This window comes from Pseudorasbora parva, chromosome 18 (genome assembly GCF_024679245.1).
Source record: "Pseudorasbora parva isolate DD20220531a chromosome 18, ASM2467924v1, whole genome shotgun sequence".
Classification (NCBI taxonomy): Eukaryota; Metazoa; Chordata; class Actinopteri; order Cypriniformes; family Gobionidae; genus Pseudorasbora; species Pseudorasbora parva.
The window spans coordinates 41,580,798-41,588,866 of NC_090189.1; the positions used below are offsets into that span (position 1 = coordinate 41,580,798).

General features: G+C 39.5%; 1 pseudogene; it reads right to left on the reverse strand.

Annotated features, from left to right (window-relative positions):
- Positions 1 to 6,959: 6,959 nt before the first annotated feature.
- Positions 6,960 to 7,075, reverse strand: LOC137047230 (5S ribosomal RNA; annotated as a pseudogene).
- Between the last annotated feature and the right edge of the window lie 994 nt (positions 7,076 to 8,069).

Below are 8,069 nucleotides of genomic sequence, written 5' to 3' on the forward strand. Positions count from 1 at the left end.
TGGGGTGTGGTATAGGGGACTCTTCCTCCAGCACGGAGATCATGGAGTCTTGATCTCAACACTGTGATGGTCATGTTCCCGCAGTGAGAACATGACTCATCCATGAACACGCGCTGGTCGTGCACGAGTCCCAAGCATACCAAACAGCGATCATGCCTGTCAAGCGGACTAACCTGCCAACCGCACCCAGGAACGGAGCACGGGTGAGACATCTTTAAGAAGACGTGCCACGTGCAGCTCTTTTAGAGGAGTTTTACTCAGGCAGAGTGCTGAGATGCCCAGGGAGAACACACACACTTGCACAGACCACTGCACAGATCGACAGGAATGCAGAACTCGTGGAACATGCTGTACACCAACACTCGTCTTGAAGAGATATAGTCATTCAGGAAGGCAAGTAGAACTCGGCTACGAAGCAGAAACATAAATGCGGGTCTGCAACGCAGTGGGGTGGAGTTGCATTATGCAAATTACGCAGACCCATGGGATTTTCATGCCATTGGATCATTTTGATTGCTATCGACGGCAGCTGGCTTCTAGCGAAACCCCCATTTCGTCAGTACTGACGTAACTCTGTACTTACTGAAAGGGAACTTAAACTTAAGATATTTTTGCCCCATATCTTGGACTTTTTTGGGGCAGTATTTATTCATTCTGATGGCATTGTTTGCCCAATGGTTTCAGACACCACTACAAATGACTCTTTTTCAAGCGCAAGGCCCATTTCAAACGGCCGTTACTGGTGTGTTGTTGTTGTCCAGGCTTTATATTGTACTTGTACTAGATGTTTAATTCCAGTGTCATTGCACTGATGGAGCTCCTTCTGACAGTGATTATCTGAACATCTTGACTGATGAATGGCTTCTACATAGAGGTCAGTGTTGATGACCTCCTTAAATCTCGCTCCATGGTTCTGGTGGTGATAAGGTGATAAGGTCACATGAAGTCTTCCTTTACTCTAGCTCAACCTAATCTATATGCTTTAGTGTTCTACACACTCCTCCATCTGTAGCAATTATCCGCAACAGCTCGCCAGTGAAAGATGCTGTCAATAGGCCGTCCATCATTGTCACACCAGGAGGAGTCACAGACCACCACAATCACTGCAAATAAATCTATATGAGCTACTCAAGCTTTATTCTCACTAACTTAGAGAGAGAAGCTATTGATCGCGAGCACAAAGAGTTGAGAAGCTCAAAAAGTATACTAAAAAAGATGAGCGATACACATCGTGTTACTCTAATATTACTCTAATATTTTGCTTTTCAACTAAAAGTCTTTCTAAATGCACAAAAAGCCTAATTTTCAGTTCAGTTACACACATTGATTGTGAAAAATAATAATATATTAAGCACTGTGTTTATACGTCATGGTGCTTGTTGTGCTGCATTTAAACTGAATTTATAATGCGTGCATAATGCTGAATTGTTGTATTTTAATGATTTTAAAGTGAGATTACGTATTGATCACTTTAGATTAGGGGTTTTGTCTGCCAAACGCCTTAGACATCGTATTTCAGTCATTTAACAATGTTCATGATTCTCGATCAGAATCAAATTACTATCAGAACGAGGAAAAGGGGCAGGAAAACTAAATGGCCTTCAATCCATCTATCCATCCATCCATCCCTCCATCCATCCCTCCACCCATCCATCCATCCATCCCTCCCTCCCTCCCTCCCTCCCTCCCTCCATCCATCCCTCCCTCCCTCCCTCCCTCCCTCCCTCCATCCATCCATCCATCCATCCATCCATCCATCCATCAAAATTCCATTATTTATTGATCATGCATGTATTTTTTGACTGATTTTTTAAATAACTTTTTTTAGCAACTATAAAAATATTAAATTATTAATTAATCTGTATAAAAATAGAATAATAAATGAATTTGTAAAATTTTTTATTAAGGTCTATTTTTAAAGTCCAATTAGTCATTAATTAATGCAATGCTTAATTATTATTTCCAAGACACTTAGATCCATTATTTATTTTGATTGTTTTATTTTATTTATTTCTAGTTTATATATATGCATTAATTATATTGCAAACATTTTGTCATTTATAATGATTATATATAACAGTCTCTCATATTATTATTATTATTATTATTATTATTATTATTATTATTATTATTATTATTATTATTATTATTATTATCATTATTATTATTATTAATCCTAATTATAAAACATTTCACATAAATATATTACTGTTTTCATAAATCACATAATATTTTATCATAAAATTATATATATATATATATATATATATATATATATATATATATATATATATTATATATATATATATAATTACGTTTTCATTACGTATGTTTTAAAATACTCAAGCTTCTATAAATAAATAAAATAATAAAGTATAGATTAATACATTTATTTGTAAAAATATTTATTAATGCCTATTTCTAATGTACAACTAATGTTAATCAATGTTAACCCTTTACATGCCAGTTTTTTTTTTCCTAAAACATTCGATTTTGACCTCTTCATTTCAAAAGGCTATATCTTAAAAGTGATAAAAGATAGAGACTCTCTGTAAATTAGATAAATATTAATTAATTATTTCTGACACACTTATGATCTTCCCTAAATGACATTCAGGTAAACAAATAAAATATTTTATATTTTTCCAGTAAATATTGTATTTGTATTGGATTGGATTTTTACTTTGATCAGTCCATTTATTTATTTTCAGTTTATTTCACTTTAACTAATTATAGGCTTTTTATCAACTCTCTTACGAACCCTGCAAACCCTCATTTGGGAAACCATGCTAGATCTGTTCTTTATGGTGGACGTTTCCATCCTTTGAGAACAGGTCGTTTTAGGTGCCTGTGAACCGTACCAGCTGATATCAGGGAAATTATGTTTTAGTTGCTATGTCATTCACAGTTGTGAATCATATGTTCTGTGAAAGCACACATCTGCCACCCTCGCGAGATGAGCGGAGGACAGTCTTCTGACTGGAATGATAAGCTGAGATGTGTGATCTGGAGCTTGAAGACTTCTGCTGGTTTCTGTGAATGATGGAATTATGGAGACTTCTCTTACAAATGGTTTGGATTGTGATGAGCTGTGTCTCAGTGACTCAATATGATAAAAATAACATAGAACAAATAACTGATACAAAATCAACAAGAGGAGTAGGACACGCCAATAAACTAAAGAAGCTGCTGTCAAAACTGCTGTGAAAGTATGACAAGGAGTAGCAACAATGAAGAGTGTCTATTAGGACTAAGTGCAAATATCCTGTCCCATTGGAAACACATTTACAGTAACTCGCCCACCAAATGACAAAAAGACACACATTCAGTAACAGTATCAGTGTTGTGGAGAGGAAGTACAGCGGATTTAGCTTTTGACACGACCCAAATTTGCCTTTTTCTGATCCCATGCTTCTCCCTTTTCACACTTAATGATACTATTCTTTCTGGATAAGAGTCTGCAGGCTGACTTTTGCAAGTCAGTTGTTATGTTCTTCCCCGGAGAGAAATGGTATCTGTGAGGATTTCCAGGATTAGACTGTTCTCATTAGAGGTACAAATGATTTACTCTTATAATCTGATCCTGGTTGTTTTACTCGATCTTAGCACTGCATTCGATTAGCCTGACGTGGTCATACTCAGCTCTACTCAGAATATGAGTCTGATGCTCCATTGGGCTGTGATTATGGGGCGTGTTTTAACCGAACCAGGAAAGACCTCGATTGGACAGACCGACAACCAATCAGAGCAACGGAGTAAATGACGTATGTTGAGCGACGCATAGTAGTGAAGTTCGGATAATTTCACGGACTCGGATCTTTGAATCTCATTCAGCAAAATGAACAAATCTATTTTTGTCATTTTGTTCATTTCAGTAGAATATGATTAAAATGTTACATGTTAAATTCCCCAACACATCTAGTACTTATGCATACGTTGATCTTTTGAACTTTTCTTTTCTTTTTGAACTCTTGAACTTTTGGAATAAAAAAAAAAATTATAAGCTAACGCGGCCAAAGCCCAACTTATGTCACCTCACCTCCCAGTCATTCTTTCTTTTGTCACTTCACATTTAATCACGTCTGTTCCCTGGAAAGATAAGTCACGTCTCTCCTGTCTTCGGGTTTGAGTCATTGGTTCCTTCATCAGTGTCTGATCTGGGCCGTGGCAGCCCAATAAGCAATGCATGCGGTCCCAAAAACACACTTGATTAGTTCACCTCTCGAGTGTTTGGGTTCGAGTCATCCGTTCTCAGCCCCATAGACTGAGTGCAGAAAATCCTGTCCAGAACCGATGGCCTGTAGCGCAGGCACGCTCAACACAAAATGAACAAATCGCTCTCTGGGACAACTCGCTGTTCTTGAGTCATATTTAAAGGCGGGGTGAAATGCTGTTTCATGCATACTGAGCTTTTTACACTGTTAAAGACTTGGATTCCCATCCTAAACATAGACAAAGTTTCAAAAACTAATGTTGGACGTTTGATGGAGTATTTCTGTGTCAAAAATACTCCTTCCGGTTTCTCACAAGTTTCGGCGAGTTTTTTTCGAGTATGGGTCTACTTGACGTTAATAGAGCGGAAGGTCCTTGTATGGGCCGTACGGGCTCTTCTCCCGGTAGGGTGCGCGCACGCGACTAGAGCGAGAGAGGAAATGCACGCCCATAAACACTCTCAGCTGCAGATCCAGTCGTCCGTGAACACTTCTGTCGTTATAGTCCGCGCCGCGCTCCACTTTATTCCTATGGGTGACGTCGAGCGACTTCAACGCTTCAGCACAGCATTCCGGGAAGGCAGCGCTGCATTTGAACCGATTTGAACGCAGAAATGACGGGAAGCTTCACAACATCGTTTCAGTCGCGTCTCAAAATGGATTTACACGCCACTGCTGTCAGGACTTTACCAAATCATACCAAAGAAGTGTGTTTTTGACGGAGCGGTCCCAGCGATAAAGGTTCGGTCCTGCTTTGGAAGCAGCCGGTGAGTTAAACTGCTTCAAATGTCTGTGCTGTCGGCTATCGTCGCGTGAGTAAACATCAGTAAACGACGCGATCGCGTGCTTCGTCATTCAAATGCGCTAACGGACTCCATTGTTGTTCTCTGTATAACGTTACACTAGTCTGATGTGCAAAACCGTTTTGCTTGCTACTGCTAAGGTTTAGTCGCATACAATAGTCCATAAACCGAATCATGTCCACATACACTGCGAGTAAAGACACAGAAATGTGGAGAGGCCACTAAATACAGTCCACACCACAGAGACGGACGTCCTGCTGTTGCTGTTTCTCCTGTTCAATTTATTTCAGCCTCAGATTTGATTGTGGATCATTATCTGTATTAGCTGAGATAGCCATGGGTTTCTCCACGCTTGAGGACGTCACCGCTTTGTTCGCTCTCGTCATTCTTTAGCTCCGCCCACACAATACGCCTCCAGGCGCTCGGTTTTTTCCGGAAAGACTCGGTACAGCCTATATTTCTTTTATAAATATGATAAAACTAAAGACTTTTCGGAGATATGCAGGATGCAATGCTACTCTATAGGTACTCAAGATTGACATGAGATTGACTGAAACTGAGTGTTTCACCCCCCCTTTAAGATTAGTTGAACGAACTCACTAACGCATTACTTAGTTGTCAACTGAACTCAACTGCATGCACGCTGAAAGAAGTAGAAGAAGAAGATGAGTGTAAACAATCTTTTATGATGTTGTAAAAAATAGTTTAAGGATACATAGAGTATTTACTAACACAATTTTCATATTTTTTTGTGTAATCAATGCATTATCCTCAATAAACCCGTCTCCAGCTTGATACCTCAAACTCTCGAATATCCCGATCTAATATGATTTCTGACCTGTAAGGTTGCCAGAATAATAATCATACTCTGTGTGTTAATAGGCCAGAGGAGAACTGAGTCTGGTTTCTCTAAGGTTTATTTTTCTCCATCATGTCCTGATGGAGTTTGGGTTCCTCACTGTCGCCTTTGGCTTGGCTTGCTTAAATGGGGACACTAAAATTTCAACTAAAGTTTTCAACTAAATATCCAAATAAAATCAATTACTAAATTAACTGTATCAACTACATCACTGATCTGCCCACATTGTCGCTGTATGATAAATTAAAATAAGCTGATAACATCACCATTTTCTCCAGAACGACTGTACAGCCGAATAAAATTTTGTTGCAATATTGTCCTGTTTAACACCGTGAAGCTGCTTTGGAACAATCGGCATTGGCGCTATATAAATAAAGTTGACTTGACTTGACAATCATCATTTTTGAGAGGAACAGTAGAGGTGAATGTGGATATTACGTGTACCAGATGTGGGCCAGATCTTGGTTGACAGTATTTTCTGTCTGGGATCATTCTTTTGAATAGATGTGAAAATTGCATCGGCTTTAGTAAAATTGCATTAGCATGGTTCAAATCATACTTATCTGACCGTTATGTTTGTAGCAGTAAATGTAGAGATGTCATACCGATCACAAGTTCAGTATGGAGTAATAATAATAATAATGCGTTCGATTTATATAGCGCTTTTCAAGGCACTCAAAGTGCTTTACATAGAAGGGGGGAATCTCCTCAACCACCACCAATGTGCAGCACCACCTGGATGATGCGACGGCAGACATATTGTGCCAGAACGCTCACCACGCACCAGCTGATTGGTGGAGAGGAGACTGAGTGATGAAGCCAATCAGAATATGGGGATTATTAGGAGGCCATGATGGACAGAGGCCAATGGGCAAATTTGGCCAGGATGCCGGGGTTACACCCCTACTCTTTTTCCGAAAGACATCCTGGGATTTTTAACGACCACAGAGAGTCAGGGCCTCGGTTTAACGTCTCATCTGAAGGACGGTGCTCTTTGTCAGTATAGTGTCCCCATCACTATACTGGGGCGTTAGGACCCACACAGACCACAGGGTGAGCGCCCCCTGCTGGCCTCACTAACACCTCTACCAGCAGCTCCTGGTTTTCCCAGTTGGTCTCCCATCCAGGTACTGACCAGGCTCAGCCCTGCTTAGCTTCAGTGGGAAACCAGTCTTGTGCTACAGGGTGATATGGCTGCTGGTACCGTAAGGCTCAGGGCTAGGACCTTTTCTACTCACGCTGTAACACTTGATGGCTGCTCTGTCAAGCTCTCGTCATCAGTGAGGAACCTGGGTGTGCTTGTGGGGTCTCTTTTGAAAGCTACGTCTGTAGTATCTATAAAACTGCATTCCTCCATCTTAAAAATATATCTAAATTATGAAATATGCTCTCAAAGCAAAATGCTGAACAGTTAGTACATGCGTTCATGAGCTTGAGGCTAGATTATTGTAATGCTCTACTGGGTGGTTGCCTTAGTCACTCAATAAACAAACTCCAGCTGGTCCAAAACGCAGCAGGTCAAGTTCTTACCAGAACCAGGAAGTATGATCATATTAGTCCAGTTCTGTCAACACTGCACTGGCTCCCTATTAAACATCGCATACATTTTAAAATCTTGCTTATTACTTACAAAGCACTAAATGGTTTAGCTCCCCGGTACTTAAGCGAGCTCTTAACACATTATACTCCATCACGTCTATTGCGGTCTCAAAACTCTGGCCAGTTGATAATACCTAGAATATCTAAATCTACTGCAGGCGGTCGATCCTTTTCCTATTTAGCTCCTAAACTCTTAAACAGTCTTCCGAGCCTTGTTCAGGAAGCAGACACACTCTGTCAGTTTAAATCTAGATTAAAGACCTAACCTAGCATACACGTTACACATTATCACATTTCTATAATTCAAATCCCTTAAAAAGATTATTAGGCTGCATAAATTAGGTCCACTGAAACCAGGAACACTTTCCGTAGGGGAATTTTTATTTTATTTTATTTTGTTTATTTTTTATGTCAGGGCAATCATACAAAGTCTTAAATAAGATGAATTTATATAAAATAGCTGATAAAAGAACATGGAAGTTGAATGAAAACATTCACTGGTTGAAAACGTACAAATGCAAATCTGAACAAACTATAAAGATTACATAAGTGCTCGACAGCTCCAGCAGGGAGTGAGGCAAGTATCATAAACATGGT